This window comes from Nuphar pumila, chromosome 10 (genome assembly GCF_984573655.1).
Source record: "Nuphar pumila chromosome 10, dmNupPumi1.hap1.1, whole genome shotgun sequence".
NCBI classification, from domain to species: Eukaryota; Viridiplantae; Streptophyta; class Magnoliopsida; order Nymphaeales; family Nymphaeaceae; genus Nuphar; species Nuphar pumila.
This window is the reverse complement of record NC_143258.1, coordinates 86487954-86503968: the sequence shown is the minus strand read 5'-3', so window position 1 is coordinate 86503968 and position 16015 is coordinate 86487954.

Here is a 16015-nt window from a genome sequence, read left to right as displayed (position 1 = left end):
TATGCATTACATAACCTAAATATGGGATTCTGGGTATACCTGCAAGGTGGTGTATGTTACTGGTTTCCCAGGGTTCTGGGTACATCTGAAAGACGATGTATGTTACTAGACCCAAACAAAACAAGAATGAAAATTATGCACATATATAATACTTATGGGATTCTGGGTATACCTGAAAGATGGTGTATGTTATTGGTTTCCCAGGGTTCTGGGTACATCTGAAAGACGATGTATGTTACTAGACCCAAACAAAACAAGAATGAAAATTATGCATATATATAATACTTATGGGATTCTGGGTATACCTGAAAGACGGTATATGTTACTGGTTTCCCGGGATACTAGATATACCTAAAAACGGTATATGTTACTGGTTTCCCAGGGTTCTGGGTACATCTGAAAGACGATGTATGTTACCGGACCCCTTATAGTGCGATAGCTCGCACTTGGTTATAAAGAAAATGTAAAATGAAATATAAAACCTTCGAGACTCTGGGTATACCTGAAAGACGGTATATGTTACCAGATTCTTCGAGCTCTGGGTACACCTGAAGGATGGTGTATGTTACTAGACCCATGGTCTACCCTAGAGAGGGTAGGTGGTACGAACTTCATGGACGTTTGTGTTTTCGTGAGAGTTGGGCGTCTCACCATATGGTCTTGGTCCGCTACGAGGTCTATGCCTGTGTGTACCCACAGGGTAAGAGTAAGATAAGCATTAAATAATTTAAGTTGACTGGAAACTTATCTCTGAAGAATTATATATTGTTGATTTGGCTTTAGTGAAACTTGTGGAATCTACAGCTTGTACTAATGTAGAGAAATATACCTTTAGTTCAATCATCTTTTGCACTGTATCATGAATTAGAAATCATAATTATCTTCTTAGAATGATATAAACTTCCATGCTAGTTATATCTGCAGTTGTTGCACATATTTGTACACAGGACACTAAGCACCACATATAAATACATTGCTTCTTACGCAGAGAGGGGAGTCTGACCCTTCTGCTTTAAATGTTTTTCAGGCAATGCATAAATGGAGCATCGTGGCGTCGCATTTGGAAGTAGTCAAGAGATCTCAGTTTTTCAGTGTTTTCAATTTGAACTCTGATTAGTAGATTTACATTTCTGTTATGGGATGTAATTAATGACATTAATGTTTCAATTAATGAATGGTATGTTTAGTACTTCTCTGTTTTATCCTATAATGCACCCAACTTGTGTTTTTCGCACTTCCGCTATTTAAAAAAAAAAAGAAAAAAAAATTTACCCCAAAATTTTACTATAAAAAAGTTGGGGCGTTACAACTTTGGTATCAGAGCAGGACTGAAAAATCTGAGATCTTGGCTCTTCCAGCGACCGCGATGGCTCTGTAAGTATGTAGAAATGTGGTTTTCTTAATGTAGAGATAAAAACATATAATTGCTTATTATATTTTCATGGAGTTATAACTAAGGTTAGAATGGCCTTTTACTTCCCAAACGAATGGCTTGGGTAAACCGTTGCAATGATTTATGGAGATGCTACATAACCTGGCCGAAGTGGTAGGCCGACAGGCTGCTGCAACGCAGCTGGTGGGTGACAATTTACATCTTGTGACCCATTAGAATATACATAGAAGATGAGTGCCACCTAAAGTATGGTATATATTTTGCTAGATGGGAAACGTGGATGCACTTGAGGGCATAGCTTCCCAAGTTAGTCTCGTATCAACTCCTGCGAGAGTTGAAGTTCTGGAGCGAAACCCAGGGACTGCTCACGTATTCTACCTTCTCGAAACTGATTTGGTGAATCGTAACGAATATCAAAATTATTATCCCAATCGCATTGGAAACGATGATTTTGTTGATAAGAGTCATCGGATGAGGCTCTAAATTAATGTTTTTCTTTTTTCTAACTTCGTTGGAGATGTTAGTGACTCTATCATTGATGAGGGGTACCTTTCTGAATAATCTTTCGAACAGAAGGTGAAAGCCTTGTCTGTGCCCGTTAAACCTTTGAGTTCCTCGTTGGAGGATGTTGTAGACCCCCAGTTGTTCTTGGTGATGAGAACGTAAATGATGTTATATGCTTAGCAAATGGCTTTTGGGTTGCCGATGATGGCAATCGACTCCTGAGAGGGTCATAGTTGGGGACTACATAACACCAGACTTCTGGGTGTTATGGTTTTTGAAAGAGCGTTGTGGGAATTCTTGTTTCCCAACCACAATTGAAAGGGATTGTGGTAAGTTGAGTTGGCCCAGGTGGTGATTCCGGGTAATGCCAACGTTGTCATTAGGGTGGTGATGCTCTACTGATGTCATTAGAGTGGTGATTCTCTAATGAAGGTTGCTGGAGTGGTGATTCTCTAACGATGCCGCAAGGGTGGTGATTCCCTAACGATGTCATTAGAGTGGTGATTCTCTAATGAAGGTTGTTGGAGTGGTGATTCCCTAACGATGTCATTAGAGTGGTGATTCTCTAATGAAGGTTGTTGGAGTGGTGATTCTCCAGCAATGCCGTTAGAGTGGTGATTCTCTAACGATGCCGCTAGGGTGGTGATTCCCTAACACTGCCATTAGAGTGGTGATTCTCTAATGAAGGTTGTTAGAGTGGTGATTCTCCAGCAATGCCGTTAGAGTGGTAATTCTCTAACGATGCCGTTAGGGTGATGATTCCCTAACGATGCCATTAGAGTGGTGATTCTCTAATGAAGGTTGTTGGAGTGGTGATTCTCCAGCAATGTCGTTAGAGTGGTGATTCTCTAACGATGCCGCTAGGGTGGTGATTCCCTAACGATGCCATTAGAGTGGTGTTTCTCTAATGAAGGTTGTTGGAGTGGTGATTCTTCAGCAATGCCGCTAGGGTGGTGATTCCCTAACGATGCCATTAGAGTGATGATTCTCTAATGAAGGTTGTTGGAGTGGTGATTCTCCGGCAATGCCGTTAGAGTAATGATTCTCTAACGATGCCGTTAGGATGGTGGTTCCCTAACGATACCATTAGAGTGGTGATTCTCTAATGAAGGTTGTTGGAGTGGTGATTCTTCAGCAATACCGTTAGGGTGGTGATTCCCTAACGATGCCATTAGAGTGATGATTCTCTAATGAAGGTTGTTGGAGTGGTGATTCTTCAGCAATGCCGTTAGGGTGGTGATTCGATTCTCTAACGATGCCATTAGGGTGGCGATTCCCTAATGAGGTTGTTGAAGTGGTGAATTTTCAACAATATCGTTAGAATGGTGATTCTCTAACAATGTCATTAGAATGATGATTCTCTAATAAGTGGTGATTCTTCAACATTGCCGTTAGAATGATGATCTTCTAACGATGTCATTTGAGTGATGACTCTTTTTTTTATGATATTAGAGTGGTAATTCTCCGGATAGTGGGTTAGAGCGGAAGTTCTCTAATGTGGGTCGTCTAGAATGGTGATTTTCTGACGATAGCGGCCTTATGCGGTGTCGCTTGAGGTTGTTCGAAGAATATATGTATAAAATGAGTTATTGCACCAATAAATTTTATTGCGGAACTGTTTGAATTGTGTTTCGTACATTTGAGAACTATGAAAGATTGCTAAGGATATTACTTAGCAAGTATAATTGTGTAACCTAACGATTAACTATTATTATGCTTTTGTCCTGATAGATGGCATGGGAGGCCAGGTGCAACGATATCATGGACACTGTGAACAACCTTGCCGAGGTTGTGCAACAGCAGGTGGTTGCAATGCAACAAGTGGGTGCGAACCTCCAACATGTAGCCCAAGATAGGCAGAACATAGGGACAGTCACTTACAAGCGCTTTATGGAAATGGATCCTCCTGTTTTTAAGGGCAAGACTGATCCTGAAGCGGCTGAGACGTGGATATGTGAGATTGAACATATTTTTCATGTTTTGAATGTTCCAGAGGAACAAAAGGTGAACTTCGGTACCTATCGTTTGAAGGACCACGCTGAGAAGTGGTGGGATACAATCTATGCAGTCAAGTTCCAGAATGAAAAGGTTACTTGGGACGAGTTTATTGAGGTTTTTAACTCTGCATATTTCCCTAAGCATGAACGTAGTAAGAAGATGCAAGAATTTTTAGACCTACAACAAGGGGCAACAACACTGGCGGATTATATCACTAAGTTTCGCTGTCTAGAACGATATTGCCCAAATGTATACACCATGGAAGAGGATCGAGCAATGAACTTTGCTCGTGGATTGAAGCCAGCTTTGAGAACCAAGGTGTTCACACGAGGGCCAAAATCACTCGATGAGGCCATCGAAGTAGCGACCCTATTGGAAGAAGACTGGGTCAAAGAGCAAAAGAAGCAATGGAATAAACCCGAGCAACAGATCAAGGTGAGTACTATTGAGAAAAATCCTAGTGAAAGGGAGTTCACACTACCTACAAAAAAGAAAATGCGACAGGAAGGCTACCCAAACCGTCAACAGCAAAGGAAATCGCAACAGCCAAAGGTTCAACAAGTTTGTCGACGGTGCAATGAGGATCATCCCTTCAGAGTTTGCCCTCTCTATAATGGCAAGTGTTTCAAATGTGAGCAACCAGGACATATTGCTAAGTTTTGCCCGAAGAAGTCTACTAAAAATTTAGTTTAAGCTGATTCGACTCCATTCAAAGAAAAGACGTGCCAATAAGTAAGAAATACCATAACCTTTTTGTCGAGTGATATTTGTGATTTCGCGGACAAAATCCTTTTTAAGGAGGGTAGGATGTAAAACCCATGAATTTTAAAGAATTTTCAATGAAATAAAAATGTGTGTTTACGTGAGATAATATGGTTTATGAGATATTCAATGTGATTTTAAGGCTTGTGGGTCAGTCGAGCGAACCCAATAACGAATACTGGAAAGGGTACTTGGATCCGGACTTTGACGAGATCCGATGACCTGACTCGGTTCACGAGTCCAAGTAAGGAAACCCGATGGTTTCGGGATGATAGCGTGAGATCCGAAGCACATTTAAAGTAAGCAAGTGCAAGTTTAAAACCAACGGGTGAAAAATCCACTTGAAAATGAAAGAAATCCATCAACAAAGAAAAACGTCCCAATATGACATAAAAAGAATATTTTCGCAAAAGTAAACAATAAGTGGTGAAGTGGAGTTATGGTAGGACACAGTGTTGTAGAGTTGCAACCTCAATTCAAAACCCCATGTGCACAAATTAATTTTTTTTGTCACAAGAAAGTGATGTTTTCTACCTTGGTGAAAAGGGTAAAAACGTGGGATTATATTAAGCTTAAATTTTTGGCTTTTTCATCTAGCTCTACCATGGATTGAGGAGAATCCCACGTGACATGGAAGAGGGGTACCCATAAAGCAAATAGTGAGGGAAGTTAGAGGAAATCATGCCAAAGAGAGGAGGGGGCATTGTTGGAAATAGACATCACCCACCCAAAACGTGAGATTTGGGTGAAGATTTAATGTTTTGAAAATTTGGTAACTTCCCCCTAAATAGAGGAGTTAAATGAGAGATTTTGGTAAGGAGTTACATTAGACGTATCTCTCTCTCTCTCGGTGGTGGTCGACCTCCATTGTTGGACTGTGTGGACCTCCCTTGCTGAACGCGTGAACATCCATTATCGACGTGGGGTGCCGCTCTAACGAAGAGAAGGAGTTGCAGCCTTGCTGTCGTGAGACTCCAAAGAGGTAAGAAGCATTGCTATTTGTATGTAAGTGGTTGATGCCTTGTTGCATATCTATGTTGCAATATCATAGAGTTTATGCGACAAGCACCACCTATATATAGGAATGTTTAGGGCTTCGAGACCGAGGTGGCATGAGCGGAAACACCTACTCGCCAATAGGTTAATATGTAGTGGTTTAGCCAATGGTTCTCACCCTTGGCCAACGTTAGGGCAATGTGGTGTTCTTTGTAAGGGCATTTTGTTCCTATGTGTATGCCTGGTGATATGTAGTACTCATATCAAAACCTATAGTTCAAATCTATGAAGGAAAAATGCATATATGTTTGGTGTGGGTGTTAGCCATGACAAATTCAAGATCGAAACAAAAAAATAAAGTAGGCAAATGGCGTGGAATCTTAAGTATCTCGGATTATTATTCATGAAATTATTGTTTGGTTGTATTTTCTTGTTCAATACACCTTTCATACCTTGTAGTTTGAATGATTTTAATCAAGTCTGAAGTTATGTATACGTGATTGCTATTTCACATCATGGTAAAATAAAGATATATCATTCATATTGGGTAATTCGATTGGATTCGATGTTTTTGAGTGTGGAATGCACTCATATTTATAGTTGAAAGATTTCATACATTGAGGATGAAAGGGGTGGCAAAACAGTCCATTTAGAATGATCAAAATGTTTGCAAAATAAAAAGATACGCCCTTTTAAAAAGTTACAGAAAAATGGCAAAATTAGTCGACTGAGACAATAGTTAGTCGACTGATAATATGTTCAGTCGACTGATAAAAACCTTCAGTCGGCTGGTGCAAAAATTTCCAGAAAACAGACATTCTGTTCAGTCGACTGATAAAACCTTCAGTCGACTGATGCTAAAAATTTTCCAGAAAACAGGCATTCTGATCAGTCGACTGATAAAACCTTCAGTCGACTGATACTAAAATTTTTCCAGAAAATAGACATTCTGTTCAGTCGACTGATAAAACCTTCAGTCGACTGATGTTAAAATTTGTCCAGAAAACAGATATTCTGATCAGTCGACTGATAAAACCTTCAGTCGACTAATGCTAAAATTTTCAGAAATTTGATATTCTGTTCATTCGACCGATAAACCCTTCAGTCGACTGCTGCTAAACTTTTCCAGAAAACAGACATTCTGTCCGGTCGACTGATAAAACTTTCGGTCGACTAATTTTATGATCAGTCAACTGATAAACCCTTCAGTCGACTGCTGCTAAACTTTTCCAGAAAACAGACATTCTGTCCGGTCGACTGATAAATTCTTCGGTCGACTAATTTTACAAAAAAATAACATTTTTCTTAGAAGATTTGAAGCAAAAAGGTTGGTCGACCGGTGAGCTTATTGGTCGACTAATAAACATGAAAAATTAAGTAAAGGGTTTTCAAAAATGATTTTCATGAAGGGTTCTTTTAGAAAAGTTTTTCTAAAGACTTTTTAGGTGAAATGCAATTAAAATATCTATGAAAGGAATAGTTTTGATGGTAAACTAAATATGTGATTCACTTATAGACTTTAGGATTATGTCCAATACATGGAACACACATGGTACGTATACTTGCACAACGAAGATCATTTCTTGTTCAGAACAATATAAGAGTTCAAAAATGAACATGTGGTTTCGCTAAATGTTGGGAGTGCCAAACAAGCACTTACGAAATGATAAAGTTAGATAATGCCATGTTGCGACATAACCAGTGGGGGTATGAAACGTACACTCGAGCTCATAAACAAATCTTAAAATGCCGAATGTATAAGTACTCAACACAAAGTTGAACCAGAATTATGAGAAATTGTGGTTGGTGCCTTTGAGGCATTCGATGGGTAATGTGCATATACTAAGATCAACCTGAATATGGGTTGGGATTTCGGAAAACCCCTATGGTGCAACGACTCGCACTAAGAATTTAATAAAATACAAAATATGCATTACATAACCTAAATATGGGATTCTGGGTATACCTGAAAGAGGGTGTATGTTACTGGTTTCCCAGGGTTCTAGGTATATCTGAAAGACGATGTATGTTACTAGACCCAAACAAAACAAGAATGAAAATTATGCACATATATAATACTTATGGGATTCTGGGTATACCTGAAAGATGGTGTATGTTACTGGTTTCCCAGGGTTCTGGGTACATCTGAAAGACGATGTATGTTACTAGACCCAAACAAAACAAGAATGAAAATTATGCACATATATAATACTTATGGGATTCTGGGTATACCTGAAAGACGGTATATGTTATTGGTTTCCTGGGATACTGGATATACCTAAAAACGGTATATGTTACTGGTTTCCCAGGGTTCTGGGTACATCTGAAAGACGATATATGTTACCGGACCCTTTATAGTGCGATAGCTCGCACTTGGTTATAAAGAAAATGTAAAATGAAATATAAAACCTTCGAGACTCTGGGTATACCTGAAAGACGGTATATGTTACCAGATTCTTCGGGCTCTGGGTACACCTGAAAGATGGTGTATGTTACTGGACCCATGGTCTACCTTGGAGAGGGTAGGTGGTACGAACTTCATGGACGTTCGTGTTTTCGTGATATCTAGGCGTCTCACCATATGGTCTTGGTCCGCTACGAGGTCTATGCCTGTGTGTACCCACAGGGTAAGAGTAAGATAAGCATTAAATAATTTAAGTTGACTGAAAACTTATCTCTGAAGAATTATATACTATTGATTTGGCTTTAGTGAAACTTGTGGAATCTACAGTTTGTACTAATGTAGATAAATATACCTTTAGTTCAATCATCTTTTGCACTGTTTCATGAATTAGAAATCATAATTATCTTCTTAGAATGATATAAACTTCCATGCTAGTTATATCTGCAGTTGTTGCACATATTTGTACACAGGACACTGAGCACCACATATAAATACATTGCTTCTTACGCAGACAGGGGAGTCTGACCCTTCTGCTTTAAATGTTTTTCAGGCAATGCATAAATGGAGCATCGTGGCATCACATTTGGAAGTAGTCAAGAGATCTCAGTTTTTCAGTGTTTTCAGTTTGAACTCTGATTAGTAGATTTACATTTCTGTTATGGGATGTAATTAATGACATTAATGTTTCAATTAATGAATGGTATGTTTAGTACTTCTCTGTTTTATCCTGTAATGCACCCGACTTGTGTTTTTCGCACTTCCGCTATTTAAAAAAAAAGAAAAAAAAATTTACTCCAAAATTTTACTATAAAAAAGTTGGGGCGTTACAAACAAAGTGTCATAATTTTGCTCTTGGTTTTTGCTTTCATACACCAAACGAGCATCATGCCTTTGTTCCTCCTTGTACCAACATTCACTTGCCATATGATCAGGTTTGTGGCAATTATAGCATTCAAAATAGCTATGACCTCTCCATCTTTGATTTCCACAACCTCTTCTTCTTTGCGAGCCTTTCAAATTTTGATTTTGATTCAAGCCATTCTCCTTGCTTGAATAATCGCCTCTTCCACGAGCATATAAGCCTCTTCCTCTAAAGCTTTCATTTCTTCCACGACCACATCCTCGACCTCTTTGATTTTTGAAATTCTCTTTCTCATTTAGAGATAATTTCGACTGAAGTGCTTGATCCAAAACTACTTCTTTCTTCTTTTTGATTAGCCTTTCTTCATGAGCTTGCAACGAACCCGTAAGTTCATCAATGGTCATGATATTCAAGTCCTTTGATTTTTCAATGGCTATCACAATGTAGTCAAATTTTGAATCTAAAGAACGAAGAATTTTCTCAATGACATGAACATCATCCATAGTTTCACCATTTCTTTTTAATTGGTTAACTATAGATAATACTCGTGAACAATAATCAGAAACTGATTCCCACTCTATTTTATGCAAACATTTTTATGCAAACATTCAAACTCACCTCGAAGAGTTTGCAAACTGACCCTTTTTACCTTTTCACCTCCTTTAAATGAACTTTCCAAAATCTCCCATGCTTGCTTTAAGGAAATAGTACACGCAATCTTCTCAAAAGCGACTTCATTTGAGGTTACTCCTTGGTAGATTACCACAAGAGCTCTCTTATCTTTCTTTCTCGATGCTTTTAGACTCTCTCTTTGTGCCTGTAGCATTTCTTCTTCATTTTCAACTTCAACATAGCCTTTTTCGACTATCTTCCACAATTCTTGAGATCCAAGAATAGCTTTCATTTCGATACTCCAATGGTCATAATTTTCTTTGGTTAATTGAGGGACGAAAGAAAGAGGAATAAAGTTGTTTATTTTAATCGAACAAAGCTCTAATACCAATTTGAAGAGAATAAAATATAGAATGGAGAGAAAAGTTGAAAATGATGATGGAGAATGACTTCTAATACTTTTACTCAAAAAGGCTCTTCACACTTTGATACATACAATGACTCTTAGACTAGGCTTTTATAACACTAGTAAGACCTTTCTAGATGTATTGAGACTCCAAAAGACTCTTAGAAACTTGTACCTACTTAATAACTCTAGAAGACTCCTAGAAACTTGTACATACATAATAATTCAAGAAAACTTTTGTACATACTCAATAATTCTAGAAGACTCTTGTTCAAGTTTAATTTATTCCCAACACTAAGAATGGATATAAGAATGTTTTTTTTTATCTTCAAACTTTATGTCTAGGTTTTGGCTAATGCTTTCTAAATTCCTTAAGAACTTGTATGTTTCGCAAACTGAGTTCTCAATTTCACTGGTTGTTCATAACTTGTTACCACTCTAGATTTTGCCACCCTCCTGTGCCTAGTGAAATTGGCACTTGATGACTATCACAGCTTGGCTGATGTTGATGAATCAATTGAGCATCTCAAGAACCTGGTTTACTTGAGTATGGTGTATTGTGTTGCTTTAGGAGAACTACCTTATGGTATTACTTGGAAATAATCAATATTTCTGCTTGTGTAAACATTAAAACTTTTCCAGAACTATTGGGGGAAATGGACTCATCGATCGTATCCTAGATCAAACAAAAATAAACAATATATCTGACTCCGTAGTGGACTTGATCCACCTTATTAAGCTATCTTTAAAGGATTGTGGATCACTAGAAGAGCTTCCATCTTCCATTGGAAGAATGGAATCTTTGCAGCAAATGAACCTTCAAGGAACATCATTGAGAAATTTATCCATCCATAGGCGAACTCAAAAACCTTGACATCTACCTCTAAAGGGTTGCAAATTGCTGGAACTACCAGATTGCATTGGATACCTAGAATCTCTAGAAGATCTGATCTTTAACAACACTTCATTATCAAGGATACCTGATTCCATTGGCAATCTGAAGAGTCCCTATAGGTTATCTCTAGAACAACATGAATCGATGAAAGATATACTGATACCTCTTGGACGTTCAGATGCTTCATCTGTAGAACCCATCATTGTTTGCACTTTATTAAAAAGATTACCGGGTTCCATAGGAAGCTTGAAGAACCTCCACCAGCTATTCATAGATGGGTGTCCATCACTAGAAGAGTTGTCAGATGCCATTGGAAAGTTGGAATCTGTAGAAAAGCTCATTCTTGTTGAAACTAAAATAAAAAAGTTACCTGATTCCATAAGGAAGTTGAAGAACCTCTACAAGCTATCTCTGAAGGATTCTGAATTATCGGAAGAACTACAATATTCCATCAAAAGTTTGGAGTCATTAAAAGAGCTCATCCTTGATGGATGCACATAATTAAAAACTTTACCTGACTCAATGAGACATCTCAAAAACATCTATGAATTATCTGTGAAGGGATATAAATCACTTGAAGAACTGCCAGATTCATTTGAAAGTTTCATATCCTCAAAAGAGCTCATCCCTGAAGGCACTTCCTTGAAAAGGTTACCTAATTCTATGGGAGGCATGAAGAACCTTATTCAACTATCTTTAAAGGGCTCTGAAACATTTGAAGAAGTACCATATTCAATCAGAGGTTTGGGGTCCTTAAAAGAGCTCAACCTTGATTGCACTAAAATAAGAAACCTACCAGATTCCATAAGGCGCATGAAGAATCTCTATGTGCCATCTCTAAATAAATGTAAACTACTAGAGGAAATTCCATATTCACTTGGAGAACTAAAAAATCTTGAGAGCTTAACATTGGATGATTGCAAGAGCCTCAAAGCTCTTCCTGGATCAATTGGATCACTAGAAAGACTTGAGACATTGTCAATGAATGGATTGGTGAGCATAAGACTTCTGCCTTCTTCCATCGGGCAATTGACAAGTCTGGTTCAATTGGAGATGTCAAACACTTGAATCAAAGAAATCCTTCAAGAATTTGGTCTCATCATGCTGAAGGTTTTAAATACAACAATCCTCAGCTCACCATGCTTCCTTCCAGTTTCTTTCAACTCAGCTCCTTGGAGAAACTGATTGCCCATGGATGTAACTGGATAAAGGGTGTCAATGCCACTTATTTTAGAAGACTATCATAATTGAAGACACTAGACTTAAGCCACAGTGAATTCAGACACCTACCATCATGTGTTCGACTTCCTCAGCTCGACGAACTCATTTTAGAGGATTGTAAAAAGCTTCAGTCTTTGTCTCGACTGCCTTTATCTCCGAGCACTCTTAATGCCAACAGAAGCACTGCATTTGAGTCAATCTCAGATCTCTAAAAATCAAGTGGCTTACATCAGCCAAGTCTGCTTGGATGCAAGAGGCTTGTTGAAGTTGATGGCCTCGAGGAACTGGAATGCTTGAACATCTTATACATGGGTGGCTGTGAAAGCCTTGGTCCAGACATGATGAAAAGACTCTGTGAGGTATGTGCTGTTATAGTAGTACTGTAGTAGCATATTGAAACTTGACAAGAAACGAGGCATGGTCAGGTGATCGGGCTGAGTACTTTACAAAGTACTCAGGCTACACCAAACACAGAAAATCGCTAATTGGCTGCAGTGATTTTCTGCGTACAACACAAATGCAGAAAATTGTTATGTGGACAACAATTTATTGTGTAAAACACGAAATACGGAAAATCACTAATTGGCTGCGTAAAACACAAATGCAAAAAATTGTTGTGGACAACAACTTTCTGTGTAAAACACAAAACATGCAGGGTACCATCCAGCGTGCATTTTGAGCACGTCCATCGATGCAAATTCACCATCCCATGTTTGGGCATTTTGGGCTCCGCAAAAAAGCACATGCCCATCGATGTGTTTTCGTGGAAAAGGGGAGTATTCCATGAAGGGGCGTTTGCATGTCAAAAAATGGGGTGCCGCGGCACCCCCTTTCGTTGATTCCACTGCCACGGAAATGGAATCAAACCCTCCATGGGAACCATTTTCGCAGAAAACCCACCTGCAACGTGTAAAATGCCACGCCCGTCGAGGGTTTTCCCCGAAAATGCAGAGTTCCAGTATTTGTGTTGTCACCGGGGGCCGGCAAAAACTCACGCCCGTCGATGGGTTTTGGCTGAAAACAACCCACTTTCTATGACACACAAAGACCCTTAGGGCATGTTTGATGGCTTATTCAAGTTTGGACAAAATGAACAAAAAATGGAATAGAACATTGGTTCTGTTTGTTCGGTAACAACTACTTCAAGTCCAACGTTTCTTTGGATCATACTTAGATACTATGTTCCAAATGTCCATTGTTTGATGACGATGTGAGGATAACTTGCACCGTCATGGAACTCAGAATCCTTCATGCCTGTCGCCAAAACCCTCTAAGCTTTCGACGGGGTTCAACGCGCCTTCAAGTAGAAGGGAGCAGCAAAGACGATGCTGACAGGTTTGGTAGAGTCGGGGGGGGGGGGGGGGGGGGAGACAAAGCGTACAGTGCAGCCGAAAATTAGAGCCAGAGCGGAGGCCAGAGGGGGATGGACCACGTGAGAGGAAAACTGCAAGGGGGGTCACAGGGGAGACACCGATGCAGGTGGTTCGACGAACCGAGGAAGAAAGGGAGCGAGGGAGAGAGGTAGATCGCAGGAGGAGAGCGAGGTGGAGCCTGAGGCAAAGGGGGTTTATAGGGGGGTTCCGACGAGTCGAGGGAACGGACAGGCGGGAGACGCAGGGGAGGTTGGTCAAGTCGAGTGTCCAGTGAGGGGGGCTGGAGAAGGAATGGGGTCTGACGATGGTCGCCAGAGGGAAACGAGGTCGAAAGGGGGAAATGGGGTTGAGAGAATGGGTTAATGGTCGTCGGAGAGGAAATGGGGTTGAGTGATGGTCGTCGGAGGGGAATAAGGTTAGAAAGGGGGTTGAGAGAGTGGGTTTGAAAGAGAATGGTCGCCAAAGAGGGAACGTGGTCGAGCGATGATCGTCGGAGGAGAACGGGGTCAAAAAGGGGGAATGAAGGTTCAAAGAGTGGGTTTTGACCGAGAGAAGAGCCCTGAGAGAGAGTGTCGGGCATGCGAGATGGTTTGGCACGTTCGTCAAGAAATTTTCGTTCCTTTCGTTCCTGTTATTTTTGTAAAAGGGGGAGGGTGAAATGAAAATAACATACTTATAAGAACGCGACCGACACACAAAACGTCGTCCGCCGTGTCCAACGTTTGTTAAAAATTGCCTTTTTTAGAATAATTTTTGTCTGAATCACGCTGAGAATGGTGCATCAAACTTATCCTTAGGGATCTCTTAACTGATCCCTCACATGACAGCATTTTGTGTGGGTCAGGCCCATGAAATGGGGAAGCAGATCAGGTCATGCGAAACATGAGCATTTTTGCTCATGCCGACATCGTGGCCATGTGATTTGTATTTTAAAAAGCCAAAAAGTCAACAAAACCACGTGGCATTCATCCAAAATGCAAACAGATGGCTACGATGTCGATGTCGAGCAAAAACGCTCATGTTCATGACCTTTGGAGGCACATAAGGGATGGGCACGTGGCTGTTAGTGATTGGACCGAAAATCATCGCTCGATTTGCTCTCTATTTTTTAATGGAGATGTGAGAGGCGATGAGGATTCTCTGAATCCCCAGCCTTTTTGCTGTTTGGCAACATGTATTTGGAGGTGAGAGTGAAGATCAAAGTGGAGATGGAAACCCATCAACCCATTTCAACTACACATTAAAAGATGTCAAAGTGGAGATGGAAACCCATCAACCCATTTTCATCTCCACTCCTGTAACCCTTCTTTATATGACCGGCTCCCAAACAGAGCCATAGATTTGGTCTTATATGGTTGGACTCCTTTCAGATTCACACGGGTATGGAACCAACAGTTTTCTGTTGGATCTGTATTCAGATCTGGATCAAATCCCACGCATCTTGCAGTACTTTACATGAAATACATGTTCCAAATCGACTTTTACCAGATCCAATAGTACCACAAGAAGCTCAGATTCAGATGCCTACCTACTTCAATAGGCCTAGTTTGAATTTGGATTCAGACTTCCTGCCTAAAATTCAAAGCTGGGTCAGCCCACATCTGCTCTGTATTTAATGCGTTTGCTCCCCTAGTGCAGTCCGCATCCAACTCAACTTGCTAGATCTGGTCTGGTCCAAATCCGGATGGCCAAAACTCGAACTTATCCAAAGTGGATGACCAACTATATAGGTCAGGCCTTCCCTTCACTTATTTGTAAGTGAACAATGTTATGGGTTCTTCCGGCAATTAGTATTTCCAGCAAGCAAAGGCTCATTCAATCCAGAAGCATTTATATGGCATTATGCTTCGTACTGATGTTTTACTAACACAGCAGGCCTCGTTTGAGAATTGATGGAGTGCCAGCTCTCTGGATATCTGATTAGTATCCAGCAGCAGTTACTGTTTAGGGTTCCAGGCAGCTGTGAAAGCGAGCCCATGCTTATAAACAGTTTTCAGACTCAGTCATCCCTGACCACAGCCCATGCTCATACAGATTGAAATCCTGAGTGAGGATGAAGCTGTCTTCAAAACCACAAGGGAAGCTGAAGATTGCCATTCTGATGAGGAAGACTACAGTTTTCCTTTAATGATGAGGTACCCACCAGGATCGAGCCCTAATTCGCAGTACCCTATAGTGGTAAACCCCGAGAGAGTAGACCGGACACACAGTGCTGATCATGACTACTGCTGCCAAGTAAAATTTAAAATTGATGATGCTAGTAATGTTGATGAGATACATAGGTATGTGAAGGAGGGAAATGTGATGATAAGAGTTTCAACAATAGGTGGCCGCTCTAAGCTGATGATGGGAGGTGACATTTGGCTTGTAAATAATGCGTGACTTGTGGATGATCAGGCTATCTGATGCTAGTGGTTTTATTTTTACTTCTTTTAGACTGTGCATTAAATTCAGAGTATCTGATAACTCGCGAGAAGAATAATTTTAATTTCTAGGTATACATATCCATACTTTCTTCTTCAAAGGGGGGAGCCAAACAAGATTTTGGTATCAAGTTGTTCTCGACAGGAAAAACCTAGGTTAAATTAG